The sequence below is a fragment of the Ictidomys tridecemlineatus genome, chromosome 7, assembly GCF_052094955.1.
Source record: "Ictidomys tridecemlineatus isolate mIctTri1 chromosome 7, mIctTri1.hap1, whole genome shotgun sequence".
NCBI lineage: Eukaryota > Metazoa > Chordata > Mammalia > Rodentia > Sciuridae > Ictidomys > Ictidomys tridecemlineatus.
This window is the reverse complement of record NC_135483.1, coordinates 12,992,982-13,020,739: the sequence shown is the minus strand read 5'-3', so window position 1 is coordinate 13,020,739 and position 27,758 is coordinate 12,992,982. Positions and strand designations below refer to the sequence as shown.

Genomic DNA, 27,758 nt, shown 5'->3' with positions numbered 1-27,758 from the left:
CTCTGGCCTCTGGCTGAGCGGGTTCATAGTTTGCAATCTTTACAGTCAGAGGGGACCCGTCCAAGCCTGTCATTCGATGGATGACAAAGTTAGTCTCCAGATGGCAAGTGACTATTTTGGAGTCTCCTAACCATTCCCATTTGTGAATATGTATGTGCAAGCACACACACACACACACACACACACACACACACACACACACAAGCATATATGCACAGGCTGGCTCTGGAGGGGTTCACCAAGAGAGTGCATGCTTCTGAGGACAGGGGCCTCTGGGGGGTCGGAAGCTGACGTTTCCTGGGTGTCTCTGCATCCAGTTGTGGCCCTGACCCTGTGTACCTTTGAGTTCTTTAGTTATAAGAATCAAGTTCTCAGAAGTCCACCAGATAGTGAAAAGCCTTGGAGTGCCCTCCAGCTTCTCAATGCAGGCACAGAAGCCCTAAGAAGATCCACAACCTGTGGTTTCATAGCTGTCCATCTGAGCCCCCTGATGTGCAGCCAGAGTCCTGGACATCCAGCCTTGGCTCCTGGGCAGCTGACCACCCACTGTTCTGTTCTGGGGTGGCCTGGGTGGGGGAACTGTGGGCCTGACCCAGAGTCCTGAGGCTGGAGGCCTGGGCCACCCCCGTCTGCTCCTTTCTGGCCAGGGACTCCTCATGCACAAGGCAGTGTCTGGGCAGCTCCCTGTCCTCCTGTGAACCAGGGCCTCTCCCAGGAATTTCAGGGCCGCCCTGCAGTCGGGGCTGAGCTGCTCCCCCAGGCTCTATGTGCCGAGTTGGCAGCTCCCTAGAAACATTCCCTCCCCCTTCTTTCTGACACATGGGGTGGATTCCCTGTTCCATCCCTGCCCATGAGTGTCAGGGGTCATGTGAGTAGAGTCCTGCAAGAGCATCGTGCTTGGTGACCCTGACGGGACGGGGAAGAAAGGCTGAAATCCATCTTTCTCTCAAAGCTTTTGATCTCAATTCTGGTGCAAAGCCCCGTCCCTCATTTCTCCCAGCCCATTGTCACATCTGGTGACTGTTAGGGCCCAGTTACTGCCTTTTGGAGGCCATCTAGTTCAATTGTAAGGTTTTTTTTTTTTTTTTTTTAGCTCAGTGACCACTTCAGGAAACATCAAAGTGTTTATGGGACCCCCTTTTGTTTCTCCATTCAAAATGGAAAGAGGCGGGTGGGGGTGTATCTTCTTACCCCTGGGATGTCCACCCTTTTGGACGGAAGGATGTGGGTGTTCTGAAGCCGGCTTCCGCCTCTTCCTGCTTGTCAAGAGCTTCTTACTATTCATCGAATTCCTTGTTCCCAGGTGAGGGAAGCTGAGGCCCGGAGTGGACATGGAGCATGTGTGGGAGAGGCTCTGTGAAGTGGGCTTCGGGTGAGTGAGACACTGTTACCCCAAAACAACAACCACAACAACAACCACAACAACAACAGTCGTCACTTGGCAGCTGCTGCCAAGTGAGGGTCTGTGTCCTGGCTGCCTTGGGAAGGCCCAGGGGGTCTCCTCTCTTCCTGAGGGCAGCACAGGCCCTGTGGCCTTTGTATTCCTCCTTGGCTCCAGATGTATTTTGAAATTTAAATGATAAAGCAAACAAGCCCTTTAGAAGCGGTAGAAGACTTGTATGAAACCTCTCCAGGGTGGTTTTGGGAACCAGCGGAGGCCAGGGTTCCTTTTAAGCACTGGGAGAGAGGGACATTGAGGGACTGGTCGCAGAGTGAATGGCTGCATTCATCCCACGAAGCTCAGCCCGTCCTCCCGGACTCACCCTTTTATGTATGTGCTTGTGGCCAATTTGTCTTCTCTCAAAATGGAGAGCTGACAAGATGGGCTATTTTTTCCCTGTTAAAAATAATTACACGCCATTCCAAGCTCCGCGCCTTAACCAGTTAAAGCTTTTTGGATCTTTTGCCCAGAATGCCTTCACAAGGTAAGCTTGTTCGTGTAGGAGCCCAGTGTAATAATAATAGTCAGGGACTACAAAGGACTCTGTGATGAGCAGAAAAATAATTATTGCATATATTGTATATAATAAAACTTTTAATATGTATATTAAAAACATATCTCTGTATATTAGATGGGTGGTCCCAGCAACAAAAATGTACAATACAGCTGCAGAAGGAAGCCTTCCTCCGTTGCTTTTAAGTGCTCTTAAAGCGATTGGTAGCTGGTTCCTTTCTCCTTGGTAACCAGAGCTTCCCAGAACCCCTTTCCAACAGAAGAGCTGCCGGCGCCTTGTAAGCAGGAAGAGCTTCCAGGTGTTGCTTCTCAGGCCTTGCTTTAAAGTTTTTATTTTTATTGAACATCAGTTCTATTAAAAAAAAATAGTGGCTGCTTAGTCCTTATCAAGAACTTGCTCTTTGGAGTCCGATGAGGTTTGAATCTCTGCTGTGTGCCACGTATCAGCTTTGTGAACTTGAGCAGGGGACATCTCTTCTCCGATGCTTAGTGTCCCATCTGTAAAGTTAGAGCAAGAATTCTGTCTTCGTGGGGTGTGGGCATGGACCGGGGAGAGTGTTTATAAAACGCGTGATAGTGTCCTAGGGCTGCCATTGTAAATAGCCACAAAGTGGGTGGCTTTCAATAGTGGACGTTTAGCAGGGCATGATGGCACACACCTGTAATCCCAGGGACTCCAGAGGCTGAGGCAGGAGGATCATAAGTTCCAGGCTAGCCTGGACAGCTTGGTGAGATGTTCAGCAGCTTAGTGACACCCATTTTCTCCCTGTCCTCCTGCAAAAAAAAAAAAAGATTTATTCTCTCACAGTTCTAGAGCTCGAAGTCCAAACTCAGGGTGTCACAAGGGCCACGTTCTGAGGGCTCTCCTTGCTCTGGTGGTGGCCGGCCACCTTTTGTGCTCCTGGGCTGGAAGCTGCATGGCTGTGGTTTCTGCCTCCATCATGGTCTGACCTCTCCCCATGGGTGGGAGTCTCATCTCTTCTTCCTACAAGGGTGCTAGTTGTTGGATCAGGGCCCACCCTGATCTAGCATAACCTCATCTGAACTGTTTATCTCTGTGAGGGACCTATTTCCAAATGTGGTCACCCTCTGAGGTTCTGGTTAGACATGAATTTTGCAGAGACTTTATTTGACCCCAGTGTTGAGGCCTAATGGATAACATCCTAGCCCATGCCAGCATTTGATATTTTTATAATTGCCACTTGCTAGAGGCACGGATAGACATTTCTCAGGTAGGATGGCAGCAAGCCACTTATTTGAGGAACAGGAGGAGGGCCAGATGGAGAAGTGGAGTTGTAGGGTGTGGTGGGGCAGTGGTTGGAGAGGAGCTTGCTGTGTGGAGGGTGACAGTGGAGGGGGGCAGCATGCTGGTTGTTACTAGGGAGAGGGGTGGTGGTCTAGGTTGGGTACTAACCTGGCAAGTGGAGAAACAATAGTAGATTTAAGTGTTTTGGGGTGGGGTGCCTGGAAGGCCTTGCTCATGAGTTGGATTTGGAGAGTGAGAAGGGTGAATCAAAGATGACTCCATGCTTGGCTTCAAAGACTGGGTGTCTTGAATGGAGGTGGATCTGCTGGAAAATGGCAGGCAATCAGCAAGAGGCTTTTGGAATGACGTATGAGCATTCATTCTCTGAAAATGGCCGTGAAGGAGTCTGCTGCGAGAAGAGGTGGGGGTCACACACTGTTGGATGAGATGAGAGAATTCCCATACCGCGTTGACTCGGCCCAAGATTGTTTGACATCCATGGAGTTATTTAATGAATCATGGTGTTCGTTGACATTCTGGATCGTAGATACAAACCATCTTGAGCAGGACCTGCCCCTCTGCGCTCTCTGTAGGAGGGCCATGGGCAACAGGATTGCGGTTGCTTGTTGGCTCACTTGGCTGCTTTGGGCCCTGGTCTTTCCTGGTCACTGTACTTGATGGGGGTTCCTCGGGTTGAGGAGAGGTGGCATGCTCTGGGGTCTGGGAGGGCAGGTCTGACCCCAGGCTTGTGAAGTGAATTGGGCTTTTATGGCCTTTGCACAGGAAGTTCTGGCTCAATTACCTGCTGTGTGCACACAATCCCTTGGGGGAATGATAAATGGGATGGTACTCCCCACGGCTGCTGAGGGATTCAGCTGGATTCCGCAGGTCAGCCTTGGTCAACAAGCAGGCATTCCGCAATCCTCTCTGCCTTGCACAGTCCTGCCTGGGGACTCTGAGGCATTGTCTGCATTCCTGTCATGGAATCGCTAAATGAGGCTGCTTGACAGTGACTGCAGGGACGCACCACTCCCTCTGCTGTCCACTCCAGCTCCACCTTTGGGGTAACACCATCCTCCCTCCTTTTGTATGGTGCTGGAGAGAGGACCCAGAGCCCTGTGCAAGCACTCTACCATGGAGCTGCGTCCCCAGGCCTGTGTCCCTCCTGCTCAGCCCAGTCCTCTCCTGTCTGCGCTGGCCTGGCCTGAGCTAGCCCAGCTGGGCAAACGGATTTTGACCAAATGGACAAATTATTTTCCAGAAACCACCTTGTGGATCTCAGGATCTTGGCTTTGGGCTTTGGCTCTGCCTGGCCCTAGAGGTATACGAAGCTGAGCCCTGGGGGCCAGCTCGTGTATCCTACTCATTTATCAGCCGTCTAGTCCAGTGATTCTGAAATTTTAACAGACATCAGCATCACCTAGAGGTCTTGTTGAAACCCCCCACCCCTACCCCCAGGGGTTAGGGTGAGGCCTGAGGATTGGATCTCTTAATAGCTCACAGTGATCCTGAAGTTAAGGACCTTGAAATAAAAGGTTGGAATTTGAATGAAGATAATGAGATGGGGCCAAGATGCACAAGGAAAACCCCAGATCAGTCCTGAGGCATTGGAGTCCCTCACAGAGGCTCAGCTGAGGAGGGTCTAGAGGAGGGACCATGGACAGAGGTGGGGAGGTGAAGGGACCAACATGGGAGCCGGTGGGGGCAGGCAGTCTGGCTGGAGCTGGGGAGGATAGGCCTCCTGTCAGGGCGGAAGTGTGGAAGGAGCTGGCCCTGCTGCAGGGAGGGTGCCCCCAAAGTCCTACTTTTGAACTCTCCCTCATCGGCCCTCTGACCTCCTGGTGTCTCCCGTGGACTGCACTCACCCAGCAGCCAGTTCTGGGGCCTGCAGGCTTCTGCTCTCTGGGCACTGAGTGGACAGTGGGCTGAAGGTGGGGCACGGGGTAGCTGGAGGGTAACCCAGAGTTAGGAGAGGAGTGAGCCCGGGAGGGGAGGCCACACCACACAGGGCCTTCTGCTTTGTTAAGAGGGATGTGCAGCCAGTGGAAGGCTAGAACAGGCCTGTTCAAATAGGGCTCTGCCATCCGAGAACCTGCCTCCATGGTGGGGGTGGGCAGGTCCCCTTCTCTCCCCTCCTCCAGGCCCCAGAGCCTGACTTGGGGAGGAAAAGGCCCTTTCCAGCCCCACCCCGACCCTCCATGAGCTGTCTGCCTGACCACACGGAGGGCCTGCCAGCCCTGAAAGACAGGAAGGGAAAGGAGCATCTGCCTCCAAAGAGGAGATTCTAGAAGACTTGAGAACCATGTTTTGATCAGAGCATTTAACTCTTTACCCCGGTGGAGAGCTTCTGCGGGCTGTCCCCAGAGACTGGCCAGTCCCAATAGGATCTCTGAAAGCTGTGCTATTGTGTGAGATGTTGGGAGACAGGCTCAGAGGGGCCAAGGGTGTGGTCCAGTCATACTGGCCATCCTTGGTGGACTCTGCCACTGTCATGGCTGTGCTTCTGCAGAACAGGATGCCCAAATGCTCTCTTGTCGGGTTGGGTTCTCTGGGGAGGTGGCACCCAACTGGCTTTGCCCATGCAGATGCTGGTCCAGCCCAGCCAGGGAATGAAAGGTGGGTGGTGGGGTGTGTGCTCAGGGCAAGCTGTGGCCGAGTCTCTTGGTGAACTGGTCCCCGTGGAGTGCCCAGGAGAGGCCCACATGCCCACTGTTTGTTAGGCAGGGGTGGGCTCAAATGTTGTACAGTCCCAGCAGGTTCTGCTGCTGGGTCCCAGGTGACCAAGTCACCCAGAAACCCCTTGCAGGCGGAAGTCCTTTGTCATTTTTTTTTTTTTTTTTTTTTTACCCCTGAGCTTGCTCTGGGCTGGATGGATGATTTGGGACACAGGGCTTGACATCTTTGAACCTCAGTCTCTATATACTTGTCACATGAAGACAATGTACAGAAAGTCATGGATTTACGATATTTAAAATGTTAAGATCTTCAGAATTTAAGATGGTGCAAAACCCATACATACTGAGTAGAAACCACATCTGAATTGTGAGTCCTTTCCTGGGCCAGTGATAAGCAACACAGTCCTCCTCCTCCATCAGGAGCTGACCTCTGGTGGTCCATAGGTGGGGGGTTGGATGCACTTTGACTTTTTTCAGTTTGTGAGGGTCATTGGGATGAAGCCCATTGTTAATGGAGATGGATCTGTACATCAAAGGGCCCTTGGGAGCAAGGGGTGAGGTGCTGGGCCCGACCTGACACAGTCCTGCTCAGTAAATTCTCCTCCAGCTCAGGACTGGATCTTCATGTACCTCTCATGGCAGGAAGGAAGGGGCGGCAGGTGCTACTGTCCTCATCCCGTAGGAGGGCAGATTAGACCTGGAGATGCTAGGAAACACTGAGACTAAGGTGGGTCCCCTGGTGGAGTCCAGGTCTTGGCTCAGGCCTCCTGATCCCAGAGGTGTACACCCGTATTTCTAATTTCAAAGGCACATTAGTGCATTTTAAGTTTTTTTTTTTTTTTTTTGAGAGAGAGAGAGAGAGAGAGGAGAGAATTTTTTAATATTTATTTTTTTTAGTTTTCGGCGGACACAACATCTTTGTATGGTGCTGAGGATCGAACCCGGACCACATGCTTGCCGGGTGAGCGCGCTACTGCTTGAGCCACATCCCCAGCCCCTTAAGTTGTTATTATTTTTAAATTGTTCTATCATTTATATTTGTTATTTATTCATTTTTAATTTATCTTTTGCCAAGTTTTTATTATTTACCTATTTAGTTAAGGTGTGTGGCCCTTTAAACTATTATGAAAGTGGGATATTATCAATTCCTGTTATTTTATGCTTTCCCCAATTACTTTTGTGTGTATGTGTGTGTGTGTGTGTGGTGCTGGGGATTGAACCCAGAGCCCGTGCAAGAAAAGCACTCTACCAGCTGAGCGGTATCCCCAGCCCCTCGGATGACCTCTTTATTGATTTTGAATTTCTAAGCAAAACTAAAGATCTGTTTTGCTCTTTGGTGGGAGCCTGGTCTGCCGAAGGGTCAGGCAGGACCCTACCTACCACCCAGGGTCGGCATAGGGTGGAGTCAGGTGTGCCCCCGCAGAGACGTGCCATGGGCCAGGTCTTCGTAACCAGGCAGCTCTCCCGAGGTCCTCACTGTTTTCTGTGAGCTCTTGTGCTGTTCTGGGCAGATGTGGTATGGGGTGCTGAGGTGGAATTTGGGACAGATTCCCTAAGAGAAGGCCCTGTCTTTTCAGACAGTGGCTGCCGGACCTGTGCCCTGGGAAGCTGCTGCCCACCTACCTAGCAGGGGCTCTGGGTACGCTTCACGGTTCCTTGGGGACCCTCCTGACCTCTGAAATGCGGACATCTAGGACTGTGAAAGGACCCCACTGGCATTGCTTAGCTGTGAAGGGGAGAGCTGCCCAGGCCCCGTGTCCTCTCATGATGGGCGTGGCGGAGGACTTGTGCAGGGGGGCAGAGCTGAGGCTCTGGGCAGCAGCAGGGTTTGAGCACTTGCGCTTGTGGTTGTGCGTCTACTCACCTGGCTCGCTTCCCTCCTCCGCCTAGCCCAGGGGTCTCCGCGGTGCCTCCACAGCCCGCACAACTCTCTTGCAACCTTCTGATCCTCAGCTGGTGGGGTGTCCCCGAAAGCTCAGTGATGACCATCCAATCATGAGGGCACGATTTTGAGAAAAAAAGGAAAAAGAAGTTTTACTGCTTTACTAGCGAAGGAAGAAAACACAGAGGACTCCTCTCCCAGAGGCGGGGATTCCGGCCATCAGGGGAGCAGGGGGTTTTAAAGGGGGGGAATCAAAGGCTGCCCTCCCTGCGTTCCGTGTCCAGAGTTGTGACCCACTTGTTAATTGGGGAGATTGTCACTTCTGAGATCTTCTGGTGCCATCCCAAATCTGAGTAACCCTGTTCCTGTGGTGGACGTGCGCTCAGGGACAGAGGACTCAGCCTGGGATGGGGAAGAAAGGTGATCCTGCTTAGATTAGGAAGGGGAGGGAGACAGGGAAAGAAGAGAAAGAAGCGTCTGTTTCAAAAATAAGCCGCGGTGGCCGAGCAGCAAGGGCTGTGGTCAAAGCATAAAGTGGACCTCTGTTGGGGGCGGGGATTGGGAAGAGCAGCAGGATGCTATTTAGGTCTGTGAACATCACACAGCGCACTTTACGCCACAGTCCCCATTGTCCCTCGGGGCTGTGCCCTTGGCCGTCCTGCACTTTTCTTCCTGGGTTCTCTCTCTTTCCCTCCCTAGAAGCCAGTGTGCAGCAGCCTGGCAGGGAGGCTGGCTGGTATCCAGGCCATTTCCTGCCCCCAGGGGCCACCCACCCTGTCCGATCCTGCCGCCTTCCTTGCCCTCCACCCTCGCAGGCATGACCTCACCCGCAGCCGGGAAGCCGGGCTCGGTTTCCCGCCTGCTGTTTACCCTGGCGCAGCAACAGGTCCGTCACTTGGCACCACTGGAATGCCAGGCGCGTGAGTCGCCCTCAGTGGGCACAGGCGGGCGGGCGGGGGGCATTCCTCCTGACTGAGTCTCCTGGCACGGGACCCCCTGCTTCTGGAGGCAGGCAGGCGCTTGGCACAGGGGTGCTGAGTCATCTCCCCGTAGTCCAGCTGGCCTCTGAGTCACCGTGCAACCCTGGCCTCAACAGTGAGCCTTTTGTGGGACCCTGGTGGACTTTCTTGCTTCTAGAAGCATTTAAAGGGGATACACTGGCATTTGAACCTCTTTGCTGCCGGCCACCCTCGAGGTGTCTTGCCCCCTGATCCCTCTCCAGGTCTGTGCCTGGGCTCCAGGAATTCACCTCCATCTACCTTTTGAATTCAAAAGTTCAGTTCAGGGAGGAAGCTAGGGTGGTGACCCAGCCTGCAGAGGCGGGAGCCAACTGGGCAGGATCTCTGCTGCCACAGGAGCTGCCTGCAAATCTCTTTCCTATTTTGTGAACATCTTGAGAACCCAGCCCTGTTCCCAGAGGAGCAGGTGCAAGAATAACATCTGTATGTGGCCCCCTGCAACCCCTCTGAGCACGCACTGATGCATTCATTCCTTCCTGACCCAAAGACTTCACACCATCTTCTACCCAATTCATTGAAGAAACTGAGGATCTAGTAGGAGAAGATACAGACTCGGAGTCACAGAGCCGGATAGCAGCTTTCTGGAATTTGACTATGACTCCCCTGACTCAGTTTACTATTTTAACCCTCCCCCCATTTGAGTTTGTCTCCCCCCCCCTCTTTTTTTTGAGTGGTTGCTGAAGTCTTCCCTGAGGACAGCAGCTGTCCTACAGGAAGATGGCTATTAAGGGAAGACAAAAGTGTCATTAGGAGACTGCTGGCATTGTGGATTGAGCTGCCTGCTGAGCCCTGAGGCCTGCTGGTTGCAGAGAGAGCTGCTGGGGGCCTTGGCAGGTGGAATTAAGGCCATTCTTTGTCCCTGAGGGGGAAGCTGTGTTGGTTGGATTTGTTTCTGCTGTCCTTGGGGGTCTCACGTATCAAGAGAGGGGCTTGGGCTAGATCAGTGTTTCTAAAGCACAGCCCCTTCCCTTCCTCCCTTCCTGGTAGGGGCATCTGCTTAAGGCTTAGAGCTGGTACCTGCCTGTGTAATGGCCTCCCCAGGCCAGCTTTCCTGGTCAAGCTCCCAGAAGCTGTGAGGCCTTCGGGCTCTTCAGTGTGTGTGGAGGGGAGAGGAGTCAGGAGGAGGGGCTACTGCTCAGAGCTGAATGGACGGGAGGACAGGGATTTGTTGGACCTGGGTTCAAAGAAAACAGTTGTCCTTTGAATTAACCTCTGACCTGAAGCCGGTCACTAAGTAGGTGCTAACGAGGCCTCAGGTTACCTTCTGTGGAGGTTGCCCGATAGAGAGAGGTCATAGAAATGGACACTTTTCGAGGTTGGGCATTTTGAATATAGTTGAAAATTTGACCGATGTGGGAATAGTTTCGTTCTGATGGATGCTTTCGAGTCTTTTTGGTAAAGGAATGATGGTGGTACCAGGGTTTCTTGGACTGTGGTTGGCATATGGAAGGTGGCCAATACAGGAGTTTTGAATGAAGTCTATGTAGAGCAAGTCTGTGTCCTTGAGCTTCACCTGGCTCCTTTCTCTAGTGACTTCACCCCAAAATTCTTTTTTGGGGGGATACACCGGGGATTGAATTCAGGGACACTTGACCACTGAGCCACATCCCCAGCCCTGTTTCATATCTTACTTAGAGACAGGGACCCACTGAGCTGCTCAGCACCTTGCCGTTGCTGAGGCTGGCTTTAAACTTGCCATGCTCTTGTCTCAGCCTCCCGAGCCACTGGGACGACAGGCGTGTGCTACCGCATCCAGCCTGAAAATTCATTTTTAATGGCACTTTTAAATGAGAGAAAAACTTGAGCTTGTTGGTAGCTGACTGCCTCATTTGGGGCCATTTCGGAGGAGGGCTTGGCTGCTCCAGCCTGACTGTACCCTCTATCACTGGAACACAGAGAACCAGGAGCTTCTCACCTTGCTAGGCAGGAGAAGAGAAAACAGGAGCAACCCACCTGGTGCCCACCCGCTGCCAGGCTCGATGGTACCCAGTCTGGATTAAAGAGCAGTGTGTCATGAGCACGTTGCTTGTGGTCACACGGTGGCCCAGGCAGAGGTGTCTTTTGAGTTTGCTGTCTCCCTTCTCCCTTGGACTGCAGTATAGGAGAAGCTGTGAGGTTGGGACAGAACTATCCACTGCCAGCCCCTGGACTCTTGGTGCCGATGTGAGTCCCACTGAGATCTTGGCTGCCCTGGTTCTGTTGAAGTCCGCGTGGGCTCTCTCCGAATGAGCCAACCGTTATGAAGAGTCAGAGCTGGGCTTTTGAGTCCCCTGGAATTGCCTCTTGGGCCTACTGATGAGTTAACCTTCCCTGTCCTCAGCTTTCTTGCCTGTAAAATGCAGACAACATCTTGTAGGTCAAAGTTGGTGAGATTCTCATGCACGCAGCAGTCTGGTACCCTGGAGGCCCTCGGCAATCATTTGTTCCTTTGTCTCTACAAGTAGAGAGGCTGAGTCACAAGTCCTGAGGGAGATCGCTTTCTCTGTCCTCCTTAAATGTGTCATCTGGCCCTCCATAAGCTTGTATTATCTGGGTGTGGTACGCCCCAGGAGTAATGCCGCTGTACAAGCTGATTGGTGACATAAACCCCTGGGAACACCTCCGCTCATACTGGGAACACGCCTGGCTCTGAGCTGCCCTTGGTGCCCAGAACTGGGGATGCTCCAGGGCTTCAGGGAAGGGCATGCGAATCTGGGCGGGGCCACTTCCTGGAACCACAAGGTTGCTCTGGGAAGGGACTTGGCCCTGGGCAGCCTCAGCAAGACAGGAGCTGGTTTGGCGCTGGATGCCAGGCTGCAGGACTGCCTTCCAGCTGTGGGCGCCAGAGTGCAGTGTGGGAATGGGCGACTCTCCTGCCCACCGCCACCAGAACAAAAATCTCCCTGAAGGAACCTTCAGAACCAAGGAGAGGGCTGTGAACTCCAGACCAGCACCTTTAGGGAAAAGGACCGAGGGAGTTTAGGAGCTGGCGAGCACTGCCACCTCTGGGGACCCACAGGCTGTCACACAAAGAGCTGGACAACACACACGATGAGCTGGGGGGCTGGGGGGCTGCTGTGAGGGGAGGGCAGGGAGGCCCTGCCTGGAGCCTCCCTAGGATGGCCAGTGCAGGTGCAGGGTGATGGCCAGTTGCTGCCGGTCACTGTTGTCATCATCATCCAGTGGCTACAGCAGGATCCTTTTCTTGGCAGAGTGGCCCCCCACCCCCAAACAGGAACTTGATGGTCTGCTTCATTCAGTCAGATTTATTTTGAGGCTATTTCACCAGTAGCCACTTTAGACAGTGCAGGGGGTGGGGTGGGGCGGCCCTGGGAGCCACCTCCTGAAGCTGGAGATTCTAATTAATGCAAAATTCTTAAGGCAGGAAGGGATCCAATCCTTGGCAAACGACCCAGCACAAGAGACACGGCAGGCAAACAGCTACAGCTAAGAAATGAAGAAGCGCAACCCAACCAGTATCTGGTTATAAACTTAGGGTGACTTTTCTGCGACTCAAGGTGTGGCTGGCCAGCTCTTCCTGTTTATCACCTGTTTGTGTTTTGTAAACGGGTCATTTCCTATGGAGCTGTTAACAACTTTTTTCCCCCTCATTGATTTGTAAGATCCTGATTAACTTTGGAATTCTGCGGATGTTGGGGAGAGGGCAGCCGGGGAATCCTCTTTGTTAGGCATGCTGTTGCAGGATTGAGGCTCCATTTCCATGGGGGACATTTTTTTTTTTTTTTTTTTTTTTTTACAATTCTGGATCTGTGGGAGCAAAACCATGTTTTGCAAGTGAATGCCAGGACCTGCCCCATCCTCCTGAGAAGCTGTCACTTTTAAATGTTTCTCCTGTGAGTCGCATTTGCACAATTGCTCTCTTCCTCATAAACACACACACACACACACACACACACACACACACACACACACGTAATCCCCTCAAACTTCCAGTCGGTGTAAATATCACCAGAATAGTCAGGCAGTCAGATCCCTAAATTAGCTTTGGAGGAGCCCCCTTCTTCAGTATTCTGACTTGGAGAAGTGATTTGAGAGCAGATCACGCTGCGTTTATAGTGTGGAATGGGTCACCATCCAGCGATGCTTAGCAGCTGAAACCCAGAGTAGTGCAGTGTCCTGCCTGTGGTCACTCAGATTGACTGTGGCGGATCCCACTCTTGACCAGATGTCTGGGCCTGGGCTCTGGTGGTGGGGGAGGGGAAGGTGCAGGGCAGGTACCCTTAGCACCTGGGTCAGGGCTTTGCTTTAGCGTCTAGGTGAGTAGACACCAGCCACCTTGCTGGGTGGCAGGGCCTTGCTCCTGTGGCCTTGGCCATTGGTCATTTTGGGTTAAGGAGAATGGGGTGATATCCAGGGGCAGGTTGGGACTGTCTTCCAGGTGGGGGCCCAGTGACTGCTGCTGCATTCCCTGATGGGGCTTACCTAGGCAGCATGGCTTCCCTGGGCCTGCCTTTGCCAAGCCAAGGGACGACACCAGCAAAAAGCTCTGGTTCACCAGCTCCAGGTCCTGCCCTGCTGGCAGGAGGAGCACAGGTATCTGGTGGCTGGAGAGCAAGGCCACAGTGCTGGTCAGGTAACATCAGTGTGGGTTGGAATGCTTGGTTCCTGGGTGGGCCAGGGCAGAGGAGGCCTCCTGGTGGATGGGAGAGGCCTGCTGGCTAGAATCCACTGCCACCAGTCCCCTGCTGTGTGAGTTTGGACATGCTACTCACTTCTGGGAGCCGTAGATTATTATTATTTTTTTAATTTTTCAACATTTATTTTTTAGTTGTAGTTGGACGTAATACCTTTATTTTATTTATTTATATGTGGTGCTAAGGAACCCAGAGCCTCGCACGTGCCAGGCGAGAGCATTTTACAGCTTTACAGCGGAGCCACAACCCAGCACGCCCCCCACCCAGCCTTTGCTTCTTGATTGTCAAATGGAACTCATGAAGCCTGCTCTCTGAGTTTGTGGGCAGAATTCTGTGACGGACTGCCTCTTCCTGACCTGGCTAGGTGTCAGTGGATATTGGTTTCTTTCACAACTGACCCAGGCTGGATACAGCAGATTTCTAATATTGGGAAGTCCTCAGTGGAGGCAGTAAGATCTGAGATGCAGATCCTTCTGTCCACCAGAGCACCAGATGTGGGTACCAGAGGCACCCCTGGGCTGGGAGGGACTCCCCAGAGACTTAGTACACAAGCCCAGAACCACACTGAGTTCTTGGTCCATGTGGGACAGTGGAGCCTGCTGACTTGAAGACCAGATTTGTGTCCATTCTATAGGGATGGGTGGCCCAGGCTTCATCCTGAAGTGGGCATCTGGTCACTCTACCCCAGTTTGGATGAGAATCCTTAGGATGAGGAGGGAGTTAGAACCATCTGGAGTGACTGGGTCAGGATGAGTACCAGTCCAGCAGGCTAGGTTCCGGCCTGGGGGCTGTGCAGATATTAAACAGCAGCTCACAGACATTGGACTATATGTGGGTGTCATTGGCAGGCCCTCCTCCTGGGCCTGGCAAGGTGCTAGTGAATGCAGCCTTCCTGGAGAGCCCCTGAAGGTCGTTCCTGCACACCCCTGTGTGGGTACAGATGACACTGGCCACTCAGGCACTACGCTCTGTGCTGCTGACTGCACCATCCCGGCGCCCTGGGCCATTTTAAAATAGGAGGCACATAGTGACTGTGCAAATACAGTGTGCATATGTGTGGCCTTGGAGTCACGGTAGGGTGACGTTAAACATCTCTTTCAACCCAAGCCAGTGAGCTCACCCATTTTCATCCCCTGGCCCTGGGTGTGTGGGCTGCTCACCTGATGGTGACTGAGGATCAACACCCTTCTTGATCCTGCTCACAGCTGCCTGCAGCCTTCCTCAGTCTTGTTCACCTACAGTGCTAGGACGGACTGGCCTGATGGCTGCCTGGGCTTGTTTTTGTCCTTGGCCAAGGTCAAGTTGTGCAGAAAGAGGAAGGGGAGGGACGCCTGGCCTAGGAAGCAGCCAGAGAGGGTCCTGGCTTCAGTAGCCCTGGGGTCTTGGGTAGCCAAGGTCTGCCTGCCGCAGACCTTTTTTTTTTTTTTTGTGCAAACTGGACTCACCTACTCCACTACTTGGAAATTCCTCCCCAGGAAGAGGAGGGAGGTGCCAGGAATTTTGTGGGGGGCCTTGTCTGTGATGTGATATGCACATTCCTCCGTGGTAGCCTGGGGTCTTCCAGCATGTGACACCTGGCTGGAATGACAATGAGGGAGGATGCTCTGCAGGCCTGCCCCCTCTCCTCCCCTCCCAGGATGCTCTGCTGATCCTGCACTTCCTTCCTGCATTTCTATGCCCTCTCCCTTCCTCTCCCACAAAGCTGGGCTATTGGGATGGTAATGCCCTCTGGCTTAGCCCTGGCCCCACAAGAAAAATGGACCTCTGGGACTGTCCTTGAGGCTGTGCAGACTCATTTTTTATGCAGATATGTTGGAGGCTGCTGCAGTGACTTGGTGAGTTGGAGAGAAAGAGACCTGGAAGCTAAGGTCCTCTGACATGTCATCCTTTATGGTCACCCACCCCCTCACCCCCTAACAAAATCACCCTGTGCTGGATCTCTGGAGGCATTATGTTTATGCCTCTCTGATCCCCTCTGTTCTGTTCCCCCAATTTTTTCCTTGGCTTTTAAAATGATTTTTTTTCTCATTCTAAAGTAATACATTTTGTTTAATAAAGAATTATATAGCACTAATATCAACGAGACATCTGTTCTAAACCCTTTGCAAATATTAACTCATTAATTCCAAGCGGCCCAGTACGCCTGCTGGTACTGAGACACAGAGGTCAGGATGCCTTTCCAGAGGTCATACAGCAGCTTCCTGGTAAAGTCCATGCTGCCCAGCTTTAGGGTCTCTGGCAGGCTGTCCTCCTGGAAGAGAAGACAGAAAGTTTGCTCTAGCACCCAGACACTAAAGCTCTGCGTATTTACAGTATCTGATGTGTAGTTATGTAGCTATATGGACAGCTATATCATATATCTTACAACTGTATGATAGTTTATTTTATCAATGCCTTATCATCTGAATGAGTAATGCATTTTTAATGGTCCTGAATATCTGATTTCGTATCCTATTTCTTCTCTGAGCATATTTATCTTTACTTTTGAATGTTTAAGAAACTTTAAGAATGACTTCAAATTTCTAAAGCATGCCCACAGGCCCATTACGCTTTCCATGCACACTTTGGTACTCAGGAGTTGCTTCTGCGGGACTGAAGTCAGTAATCTACAGCTCAGCACTGTGTTGATGGCAAGATGGTATTGACCAGGGACTGGGGGCTGGTTCAGTTATTGAGTCCACATGATTATAATTGCATATTCCTTTTTTTTTTCTTGGTACTGGGGATTGAACTCAGGGATGTATTATTATTATTATTATTATTATTATTATTATTATTATTATTATTATTGAGTCAGGATCTCACTAACTTGCAGAGTGACTTCAAACTTCCAATCTTCCTGCCTCAGCCTCTCAAACTGTTGGGATTACAGGGATGCGCCCTGACACCCAGCTTTATATTATCATGCATTAAGCAGTCATAAGGAAATCATGACTCAGCATTCTTATTTCTTATTATTCAATGACAAAATGATAATAATGCTATCAGGTATCATTATTTATGGTACTGGGGATTAAACCCAGGCCTTGTGCATATTACCAAGTACCCCACCACAAAGCTGCATCCCCAGCTCGGGTATTAATTACTTACATCTCATTATTCAATATTAAGCGCTGTAGTATTTGGCTGATAAAACAGATGGACAAATAAGATGCTAGACAACACCAACCATTTTCCATTGGGCTCTTTCCTTGTGGTTTTCCTGAGAGCTTAAGGACCTGGCTGGTTTTACCATTACCTGTGACTTCATGACCTGCCACTCTGGGATGAACAGACAGTTGGACCCGGTTGAATTCCTCCCAGTTCGTGTCTGTGGAACCTCAGAAGATGGCATTGCTTGGACACAGGGCTTTTGCAGGTGTACTTACTTAAGATGAGGTCCTGCTGGATTAGGGTGGGTCCTCAGCCCAATGACTGGTGTCCTACAGAGACCCAGGGAAAAGGCCCGGTGACTATGGGGACAGAGCTGGGCATGATGTAGTGGCAATCCAAGAAACTCCAAGGACTGTGAGGAGCCACTGGAGGCTGGGGAGAGGCCGGGGAGGCTCTTCCTTAGAGAAGACACTTTGAATTTGGACTTGTGGGCTCCAGAGTCGGGGGCATACTCTTCGGCTCTTGTAAGGCGCCCACCTTGTAGCAGTTAGTTATGATGGCCCTGGGAACTCAGCAGTCAATGCAGGAGGAAACTCCTTTTGCAGGGGTGGAGGTGGGAGGGGGTAGGTGAGGGAGTAGGGGCGCCTGCCCTTTACGCATGGGCACTCAATAAATATTTCCCAGTGAGAGAGGGTTGAAATGTGCTGTGGAACTGGGCATTTCAGTTTGCATTCCCTGCCGCACCGCTAGACAAACACCCTCCCAAGAGGGGAAGTTCCTCCTCCTCCTCCTCCTCCTCCTCCTCCTCCTCCTCCTCCTCCTCCTCCTCCGTCATTTCTTTGCCGTTTCTTTTTCCCATTTCCTTCCTCTCCTTTAAGCCGCTCTGCATTTCCACAGTTTATGGCATGTTCTTATCCTTCGGGACCAACAGGCATCCCTGCTGCTTCCAAAGGTGGGCGGGGACCAAGGGAGGCCCTAAGGTCAGGAGGCAGCCCTGGCCCTGGACGGAATGGTGCTCAGTGGGACAGCTGTGGCCCCTGGTGCTCACCCTCAGGTCTGTGTACAGAGAGATCTGCGCCCTGAGCTTGTGGCCCCTCCCTCAGGGTGGGGGAGGGCCTGCAGAGCAGACACCCAGGCCGACTGCTGCGCTGGCCCTCTGAGGTCAGCTTTGCAGCAAGGCCACAGGGATTCGTGGGGACGCCCAGGTTTGAGTCCCTCTGGCCCCAGGATGAGACTGGGAGAAGCTGTTTATGAAGTGCTGACCCTTCCATCCAAAGGTCCCTGGGAAGTCGCGAGTGATTTGCACACACCCCTGTGGGATGGGGTGTGTGAGCACGCATGCACACACGCTGTCACACTTGGCTTGCCATGAATGCTGCAGTGCCACCAGTTCCCACGGAGCTCTGGGGAGCTCCAGTCCCCGCGGTGGGGCCTGTTTTCTGGAGTGCTTTTCTGGCAGTGAGTTTAATGCAGTGGATTTGAATTTCTCCTGCCTATTTTAGTTTTTTTGGTACTGGGGATTGAACCCAGGGGCACTTTACCCTCAGCTCTTTTTAATTTTCTCTTTTCTTTTCTCTTTTTTTTTTTTAGTTTGAGACAGAGTCTCACTAAGTTGCTTAGGGCCTCACTCAATTGCTGAGGCTGGACTCCTCCTGCCTCAGCCGCCTGAGCCACTGGTATTACAGGCGTGCACCACTATGCCCAGCTAAAAATTAAAAAAAAAATTTTGAATTCCCCCCTGTCTTCCCTTCCCCCAGATCAGGTGAGTGTGGCGGGCTCTCTTCCCTGTCTCACCAAGGTTGACGCGGGCCACTGAGGGCAGGAGGGGGAGAGGGAGCACTGGGCTCCCCAGATTGCTGGCTGGAAGCTTTCAACAGCCCCCTGCCTCATGCAGGGACGGGTGCCAGCAAAGCAGCTGCCTGTCATCTGGGGGTTTGTGCCAGCCTTCCTCCTGCCCCAGGCCATTGGGAGTCTGTGGGCAAGGCTGATTGTTGCTAAAGTTGACTTGGTGAAATGTGCCTATGTGACTTCAGGTAAAAGGGCCTGTTTCCCTGACAGTCCTGCCCTCCAAAGTCCGCATTGTGACCTCTCCGGAAGCCAGCTAATCCAGGTTTTAAAGAAGAGGGGGGACAGAGGTGGTGACTGTGGAATGTATGGAGCTCAGATTCAGCCAGGCGCCGCTGTCCTGCTGAGGGGCCCAGCTCCCAGCCCCTGAGCAGGGTACTCAGGAAGAGCCCTGCGTTCTAGAGAGGCTGGGGGAGGGGACTGGTGGTCAGTGGTTCTGCTTCAGGTCCAGGGGCAAGGGGCCCATCCTCCCATGCTGCCAGTTCTATAATTTGGGGATCTGAGACCTGTCTGTGAAATTGTGAGCCTTCCCAGGATGAAAGGGGGAGTTTAAGGGACCTCTTGTGAGACTGGTGTTTCCTTCTGTCCCCCTTATTTTGAGCACTAGTCCCTCCCTTTGCCCTCACCCCTACCTGGAAAGTCTTTCACCTCTTTCCCACTTACCTGTCTCTCTGACCCTGTGACCTTCCAAGAAAACAGCTCCCAACGGGTACAGAGCTTCTTTGAAGCCAGTGTGGCTACTTCTCATAAGCCTGTTTCTTTTCTCTTCTTTTAAGTTTTATTTTGAGACAGGGTCTTGCTAAGTTGCTGAGGCTGGCCTCCAATTTGTGACCCTTCTGCCTCAGCCTTCTGCTGAGTAGCTGGGATTTTAGGCACATGCCGCCGTGTCCTATTTGGGCCTATTTTTTAAAATGAGATTTGACATTCTTGGCAGGTAGAGAGACCAGTGTGAGCGCTTGGGTCTCTACTAAGATTGCTTTCTGGAACAATGTGTGTACCTTAGACTGTGTTTTGGATCTTCCAGGGTAGATCCTGCTGTGAGGCACCGTCTCCCTAAGCCATGGTCTGATGGTTCAGTGTCTTGACACCTTGTCCCTCTGTGCATGGGGAGTTGGCCTTTGCTGCCCTTTCCCTGAGGGATGCCAGGAGCGAAGGCAAACAAAACTTAAAAAAGCTTTGAAGGTTTGATTTGTGGAAGAAAAGTATCCCCAGCTTTTCTCAGCCGTTTCAGCATCTTAATCACCTTCAGAGTTAATGCTAAAGGAAAGTGAAAGCCCACTGACCAGATGGACCCCTTCCTTTATGGAGGCCTACTGTGTGCAAGGGCTTTATGGAGCTTGCCTCTGATCTTCCCCTTCACTCAGATCCATTCTGCAGCAGGGCTGTGGAGTCAGAGCCTTTGTGAGCCTCAGGGCTGACAGTCTGGCCCCGGTGTATCGGCCCCTAAAGTGCTGTCCTTATCTGAGGTGACATCCCTTCTTTAGCCCTTTCTCCTCTGTCCCTTCCCTTCTCTCCTAGTCCTCTCAGGGGCCTCAGTCCTGCTGGATCTGTAGGTGAGCTTGAGAGCAGAGCCCGGGTCCTATCTGGATGCTGCCCACAGGTGTCTCTGAGAAGGATGTGTGCTGTGGGGGCTGAGGTGGGGAGGAGTGGTCAAGGGTCAACTTCTTGGAGATTCCAGTCCCCAAGCCCACTGGGAATTATGTCATGGTCCAGGCCACAGCTGGATACACTGTGCCCTCTGATGAGGAGCCAGTCTGGATGATATGAGGGGACAATGGGGGAAAGAGCAGGACCCCTTACCTGTTGGTGGCCTGTTGGGCCATTCAGGTCAGTTCTGGCATTGACGCGGCCAGTACCTCTGTCGCCTCTGTTCCTGCTTTTCCAGCAGCTGAGCTCCTGCCCCCTCATCTCTTTCTTCCAGAAGCTTCTTAGCCTATCTTTTACCACCAGTCCTTCCCACCACATAATCCGTCTAAGGCCAGGCTGACGAGTGGCGAAGTCCACCGTTTCCAGAGGCAGAGTGCCTGGTTCCTACCCCGCTGTCTCTTACTACCTGGTGACTTGGTCCCCTGGCTGGCTGTGCCCCAGCATTCTCAACGGTCCTTGAGGTTCCACCTTGCAGCCCTAGGGGTGGTTCCCGGAATCAGCACACCCACACTGCTCTTGGGCTGAGCACTCTGGAGATGTGGTCACTGCCTCCTCTGCTGGGCTTCGGGTCACACCACCTCTGGCTGACAGTGCCCCGGCCCCTGCCGGGTTAAGGAGCCACTCCTCCCTTAGGCATTGTGTGCCGACCCACCTGTCTCAGTTTGCTTCTTCCTGCACACCTGCAGGTCTCACCTGGTGACAGTAAGCACGTCACTGCTTTTCTGCACCTTGCTTCAGCTCTTCACCGAGGAAATTGAGCTTGACTGTCGCCAAGCTTCAGTGCGTGCTGATGTGCAGGGGCCTCTCTCCTCTTCCTCTCTTCAGCTCCCTCCCACCTGCCTTGGCAGCTGGATGTCACCACTTATCCTTTTTTGGAGGCATGCATTGTCTTCGTGTTTGCCTTCTGGGTTTCTCAGAACAGCCTGCAAGTCCCACGGTGGTCAGGACCATGGTTTTCTTGTCAACACTCTTCCCAGCCCCCATCAGGGAGCCAGACTGGATGATATGAGGGGACGATGGGGGGAAAGAGCAGGGTGTCCATCAGGCGTGGACATCACCACTTCTCAACATGCAGCTGTGATCCAAGGCTCACCACCCAGGCATCACCTGCTGGGCACTTGTTGAGCCTGAGCGCTGTGCAGGAGGTGCCCAGGCCCCTGGGAGCTGGCAGACTGGATGCCAGGGCTTTCAAAGAACAGCTCGGAGCCGTGGACTTTGCAGTTGTAAACAGATTCCCTTACGTAAGGCAGGGGAAGGTGCTGGCAGTAGAAGGCTGGTCACCCTCAGTGTGGGGACCTCACACCTTTAGTCATTTGAGGGAGTGGGACTGGGTTTGGCTCACATGTCTCAGGGGACTGAGCTGCCGAGGGTGACATTGGCACTGCTAATTGTGAGCCACCCTGGGGCGGGGGCACTTTGTTTACCTATTCTCTCTTGCACAGATAACCCCAGATGACACAGCGTTTTACTCCTCCTCCTCCTCCTCCTTCTTCTCCTCTTCCTCCTCTTCTCCTCCTCTTCCTCCTCCTCCTCCTCCTCCTCCTCCTCCTCCTCCTCCTCCTCCTTCTTCTTGTGCTGTGATTGAACCCAGGGCCTTGTGCATGCTAGGCAAGCACTCTTGCAACTGAGATATACCTCTAGCCTTTTTCTTTTTTATTGAATGTTTTCAAGGAGAATAAAAGATGTGCCTGAGGCCACAGAGCTTGACCCAGCCTGGGGATTCACACCTTGGTTTATTGGTGCCCAAGCCCGGCCTCATCCCCAGCCCTGAACAGGTGGGAGTGAGAGGAGCCAGGGCTGGAAGGGCTGGGGACTCCGGAGCTGGTCAGCATCCGAGCGCATGTTAGGAGGAGAATGGAAAGCAGCTAAGGTGGGGACTGGCTTCAGGGAACAGCTGCTGCTTTCTCTGGGAACACAGAAAGTTCCTTCATTTATCTTCCCAGGTAGGTGAGTGCCCGCTTTCAGGGTACCAACAACTAAAGTGACCATGGCCTCTGCCCTACTTGGAGAGGGTGGAGGAAACACCTTTGTGGTGCCAGTTACAAAGAATTCTCACTTCACTGACCAGAGAGAGAGAGAGAGAGAGAGAGAGAGAGAGAGAGAGAGAGAGAGAGAGAGACTCCATTGCTTACCTCCCAGAACTGCTTTGCCATGGGCGCCCTGCGGCTGCATCTTGGAGGTGTTACTATCAACATCTGCAGACCCAGGCTGGAAATTAAAAGCATCAAGACAGATGTTTGTGCAAGAGAGGGAAAGAGCAACACACACACACACACACACACACACACACACACACACTGACCTGGCCTGTGGCTCCCACCGCAAGCCTTGTTCCCCTCCCAACCTTGGTGCCGGCGCTGTGTCCCCTGCCTTTCTGCAGGCCGCACCTTGCCCACACACCATTTGCTGGCCTGTGCCAACCCTGGAGACTTGCAGTGTTTAGTCCCCAAGGCATCCATCCGTCTCCCCTGTATTTAGGGGGAGTCAACGGACAAAGAAGTTCTGTTGGCATCGGGTAGGAAAGAGAAGCCATCTGTTTTTCATTTTTCTTCCAGATGGCCACTCCAAGGGGTCAGGTGGGGAAATACTGGTAGGGAGGGTCAAGAAGGAAGTGACCAATTTGGGTCTGACAGTCTGGGAGGCAGAGGAGAGAGGCTTAGGCTGGAGAATGGGTCTGGGGGCCACGTTTTCTTGTGGGGAAATTCTCTTGTCAGCAGCCAGCATCTTCCCCTCTGGTCCTCTGGGCAGGGGCAGCTGGGGACAGTGGAGTGTGAGAAGCCCGTGCAGCAGGGAACCCTGGACGCTGCAGATTTCCCAGCTGGAGGGCATTTCTCAATGCCTTTCTACTTCCACAAACACCCTTTCATAGGAGGAACTTTAAAAAAAATTGTGAACTACCTTTTTATAGAAGTAAAGTGCACACACCAAGGTGGCCAAGTCATATGTCACAGATAGCTTGATAAATGTCCACCTCCTGACCTTGCACGGGAAGCCAGCGCTCGGATGAACACGTGACCCAGCATTTCAGAAGCCTCTCCTGAGTCTTGCAGACATTCAGGATGACCTTGTTCTGACACCTAACGCCAGATAGTGTATACACAGATAGTTGTATATACCTAATATAAATAACACCCTCACACACTCCTTGGTGTCTGCCTTCTTTCACCCAAAATGACATTTGTGACATGCATCCATAGGTTAAGTGCACTGGCTGGTCTTTTTTTTTTTTTTTTCTTTTTGTATCAGGGATTGAACCCAGGGCGGCTCTCAACCACTGAGCTACATCTCAGCCCTTTTTAAAAAAATATCATACTGGCCAGGCACAAAGTGGTGCATGCTTGTAATCCCAGCAGCTTGGGAGGCTGAGACAGGAGGATCGTGAGTTCAAAGCCAGCCCCAGCAATTTAGTGAGACCCTAAGAAACTCAGCAAGACCCTGTCTCTAAATAAAATATAAAAGGGGCTGGGGATGTGGCTCTGCGGGTAAGCGTCCCTGGGTACAACTCCTGGTGCCTTCTCCCCCCACCCCCAAAATAAAATTTTATTTAGAGACAGGGTCTCTCTGAGTTGCTTAGGACCTCACTGAATTGCTGAGGCTGCGGCTGGCTTTGAACTCGCCAGTCTCCTGGCTTCAGCCTCCCAAGATGCTGGGATTACAGACGGAGCCACGCGCCTGGCTGGCCAGCCATTCTGTTGCTCGTTAGGTGGTGCCATCTTCTGTCCACAGAAAGAGTCCCTCCTGATTGGCGGTTGGGAATGGCACTCTGACACCTCCGTCTTGTCTTTTGGGTGTCACGTGCACATGTTTGTGTGTTTGTCCTGAGGACTGGGGCCGTTGGGTCACAGGGACGCGTACATTTCATGTTTGGGGGGTCCCAGTGTGGTTTTGCCCTTCCTCAGAATGTCTGTCCACCAGCATGTATGACTTCCTGCTCCAGATGGCCTCATCTGTCCTTCCTGCTGGAGCCAGACCCTTCTAGAAAGAATAAGTGACTGGAAAGGCATCCCGTGGCCAGTGAGCAGAAGAGAGGAGGAAATGCTCCCCGTGAGAACAGCGGTGGTTCCGAGGGTCTCCCAGATCCAGGTGAACCGGACCTGGGAGGGCACATTCTTGCAGGTGGAGAGTGAGTGCTGAGGCTGCTCACGTGAGCCTCTGTGCCGCCCCTGCCCTTGGCCAGGGACCACCACTTGGCTGCAGAAATACCCAACAGACCATGTAATAACTCTTCCTCAGGTGACAGAGCTTTAATGGACCCGACCCCAACAAAATAAACCTGGCTTCAGACTTGCCTGGGGGCCTCAGTAAATATTTAACAGTGTCCCCCGGTACCTCCCCTGCCGTAGCCAAGGCCGCACCATACATCACAGCTCTCCTTCCTGCTGGACGGGGCCCCTCCCAGCTGATTGGCCTCTAGTCCTGACCTTCACAGGACTCCTGGCCTCTCCTGACGGCTTTGCTGTGCTGCTGGTTCTCAGTGGAGCTTGTAGGAACTGAGAAGTGGAAGAGGAGCTACTATGATGGTTCTGGGGGACTGCCTTGGACTTGGGGGTGGCTTTTTCCATTTGATGCATGGATGATAGCCAGAATTGAGCGCTTTTTTGGGGGAGCGGTTGTGTACTGGGGATTGAACTCGGGGGCACTCAACCACATCCCCAGCCCTATTTTGTATTTTATTTAGAGACAGGGTCTCACTGAATTGCTTAGCACCTTGCCATTGCTGAGGCTGGCTTTGAACTCACGATCCTCCTGCCTCATCCTTCTGAGCTGCTGGGCTTACGGATGTGCACCATTGTGCCCGGCTTAGAATCGAGCTCTTCAGGTGTGCTCAGCAGTCTGTTAAATGCTTGATGCTGATTATTTGAGGTCAACCCGTCTTAGTCCATTTGGACTGCCATCACAAAATACCTGTGACTGGAAGCTTTAAACCACAGAAATGTATTTCTCATGGTGCCGGAGACTGGGAAGTCTGAGATCAAGGCTCAGGCAGATTTGGTGTCTGGTTAGGACCTGTTTCCTGGTTCATAGGTGGTACCTTCTCGCTTGTCTTCACATGGTAGAAGGGGCAAGGAGGCCCCCTTGGGTCCCTCCTGGATGAAGACTTAGTCCATCCTAAGGCCTCCACCCCCTTGACCTCATCACCTCTGAAAGACCCCGTGCCCAATGCCTACCTCGGGAGATGGGATTTCAATGTGTGAATTCTGGATGGACACCGACATTCAGACCAGAGGACAGCCTCACACGAGGACTCCAGGTGCATGTTTTTATGGCTCTTTACAGAGAAGAAAAATCTAAGGTTAAAGGCATTTTCCCGGAGCCGGGCACCGTGGTGCATGCCCGAAATCCCAGATACTTGGGAGGCTGAAGGAGGAGGATTGCAAGTTCCTCAGCAAAAACACGACCCTGCGTCAAACTAAGAATAATAATAATAATAAAAAAAAAAGGGCTGGGGAAGGGCTGGGGATGAAACTCGGTGTCCGAGTGCTGGCCTAGCATGTGTGAGGCCCTGGGTTCAAACTCAAGTAGTGGAGTGTTGGGGGGGAGAGAGAAAGAAAAAGAAGAAAGTGTTCCTCGAGTCATTTAGCCAGTGCATTTGGCAGTCTAACTTCAAACCATGATATTTTACTGCTGTGCTTCACTTTCTCTTCTTTTGTAGTTGTTGATACTTAGACACCCGAGCTTCCTTTTATATCCATTTTTTCCCTGGGTCATATAGTGGGCTCTCATGCCGCCAGGTGGATTGAGGATGTCCCCTGCAGAGTGCGTGTTGGGTGCAGGTGTGACTCTCGGCTCTTTCTCCGTCTCTTCTCAAGACTTTTCAGTCGCTGGTGTCCTGCAGCTTGTCCCCGGGACCTTCACGGGGTCTGTCTGTGTTTCTCGTGTGGGATTCACGGAGATTCTTGCATCTGTAAATCCATGTCTTTTATTGAGATGGTGCCTGCCATTTTTTCCTTCAGCTATCAGTCCTGCTCCTTCTCTTTCATCTTTTCTTTTGGACTAAAATTACCCGTCAGTGAGGCCTCCTGATATTGTGCAACAGGCCCCTGAGGCCCTCTCCAGTTTTTTCATAATGTTTCCTCTGTTTTCTAGATTGAACAGTTTCTGTTGATCTCTTTGCAAATTCATTAGCTCCTCACCCCCTAATCTGCTGTTGAATGAATTTAGGGAATTGATTTTGAGCCCCACCCCCCATTTCCATTTTTTTTTTCTTTTAGTTTTCCTGTTGAGACTTCCTGTCATTTCATTCACTAAGAATATATTTTCCTTTAAGTTCTTCAGCTTAGTTATAATAGTTGCTAACTCCAGCAACTGGGCACCTTGAGGACGCGGCCACAATCATCTGTTTCTCCTGAATGCGTCAGATTTCCTCTTTGGTCATTTGTTGTACTGAGCTCTTTTAATCGTGGTGGACCCTGTGGATGAGGGGCTGTAGGGTTGAGTTCCACTCTGTTCCTCTGAAGAGCACTGCGTTTTTGTTTCTGTGACGAGTAAACTTAGTGGCTTCAAACTGTGCCTCTTACATGGGCAACAGTGAAAAATCTCTGTTCAGTTCTTTGGGCTCAGGGGTCACTCCGTGGTACTGAGAACATTTATACACTCTTAATTGGGGCTATCCTTTTCTGGATTTTTCTTTTATAGGATTTCACCTCTCATTTTCAGCTATTGTGAAAATGAAAAAAACATCTTGATCTCTCTCTCTGTCCTGATTCTTAAATTCAGCAAAACTAAGTTTTAGCCCCCAGTATGTACTGACCTGGGCCTGACCCCAGGCTAAAAATGACCAAAAGGAGGACATCAAGGAAGTGCTGATCCATATAGTGGGCCTCCTGTTGCATTTGGTCCTTCTGGTGCCTTTAGTGAGGTTTCTTTGTGTTCCTGCCCTCCCATCTCTCCTCCCTCCCTCACTTCTCTTCCCCTTTCTGTCTCTGATCTCTGCCTGTCTCTTTACTCCATCTCTCTCTCTCTCTCTCTCTCTCTCTCTCTCTCTCTCTCTCTGTCTCTCTCTCTCTCTCTCCTCCCGGTTTTCTTTTCTCTTTTTTTTTGCAAAAAATATTTTGTACAGAGTTTATAGTTGTTATCCACAGGAGCGCTTGTCCAACAGGAGTTACTTGACCACTGCCAAAGGCAGAACTTTCTAGAAACGGTGCCTCATTTAATAAGAGAGGGTATAGCTCAGAATGGAGAAAACACACTTAGGAGTCAGAGCCAACTAGGATGCAGAACCCGACTCTGCCTCTCAAAGCTGAGGCTCGGGAGTGTGGTCTGTACCGTGGGTGAACACATGGGCCTCCACACGCCGTGGCAGTTGACATGAATAAAATAATGCGTGCTGAGCACCGAGTCCTGGGCATCTCCTAGAATGTCCTCGTTAATTGGTGGCCACTGCTGACCCTGAGGAGACCCACAACCCTGGTGTGACCCTGTGTGGTAGGTGCTGTTTTCACCTGCACAGGTGAGGATATCAGGGTGCCCAGGTGTTGAGAGGGGTGGTGGGTGTGTGGAAGAGAACCTACCTTGCTGTTTCCTTGGTGCTTGCTTTATTGATGAGCAAGTGTGTGTGGTGGTGGGGGGTCAGGTCAGGTGGATCTGGAGGTAGCTGGCTTGATTTCCATTTGGAGAATGGGCGGCTTTTCATCTTCCAAGGATGCTTAAAAACGGGATGAATGCCCTTCTGGTGCAGGTGCTGCGGGAGGCAGAGAAACGGCCCCCCAGATGCCCTAATCTCTTGAATCTGTAGGTACATTACGTTACAGGGCAAAAAGGAC

The 27,758-nt window shown here is 51.9% G+C and overlaps 2 long non-coding RNA genes across 23 annotated transcripts in view; one reads left to right on the top strand and one right to left on the bottom strand.

Annotated features, from left to right (window-relative positions):
- The window catches only part of LOC106144726 (uncharacterized), a 498,034-nt gene that overhangs the window by 25,288 nt on the left and 444,988 nt on the right, over positions 1-27,758 (top strand). Inside the window, exon 2 of one of the 16 annotated variants that reach the window (XR_005737693.2) lies at positions 1,304-1,372. The exons of 14 other annotated variants lie outside the window; for them this stretch is intronic. This is a non-coding gene — a long non-coding RNA (uncharacterized LOC106144726). Of the gene's footprint in view, positions 1-1,303; positions 1,373-8,451; positions 8,644-27,758 lie in introns of those variants that run through there. One more of the 16 variants, XR_013423798.1, reaches the window with a different exon arrangement.
- On the bottom strand, positions 2,018-8,798 carry LOC120892892 (uncharacterized). 7 transcript variants are annotated; one of them, XR_013423803.1, is made up of 6 exons: positions 8,628-8,798; positions 7,740-8,159; positions 6,506-6,670; positions 3,369-3,522; positions 2,614-2,728; positions 2,018-2,452 (listed from the first exon to the last, which is right to left on the bottom strand). It is a non-coding gene; the product is annotated as an uncharacterized LOC120892892 (long non-coding RNA). The 7 variants fall into 7 exon arrangements; XR_013423804.1 differs by lacking the exon at positions 6,506-6,670 and adding an exon at positions 4,003-4,175 and having other exon boundaries at positions 3,369-3,525; XR_013423805.1 differs by lacking the exon at positions 6,506-6,670 and adding an exon at positions 4,003-4,175.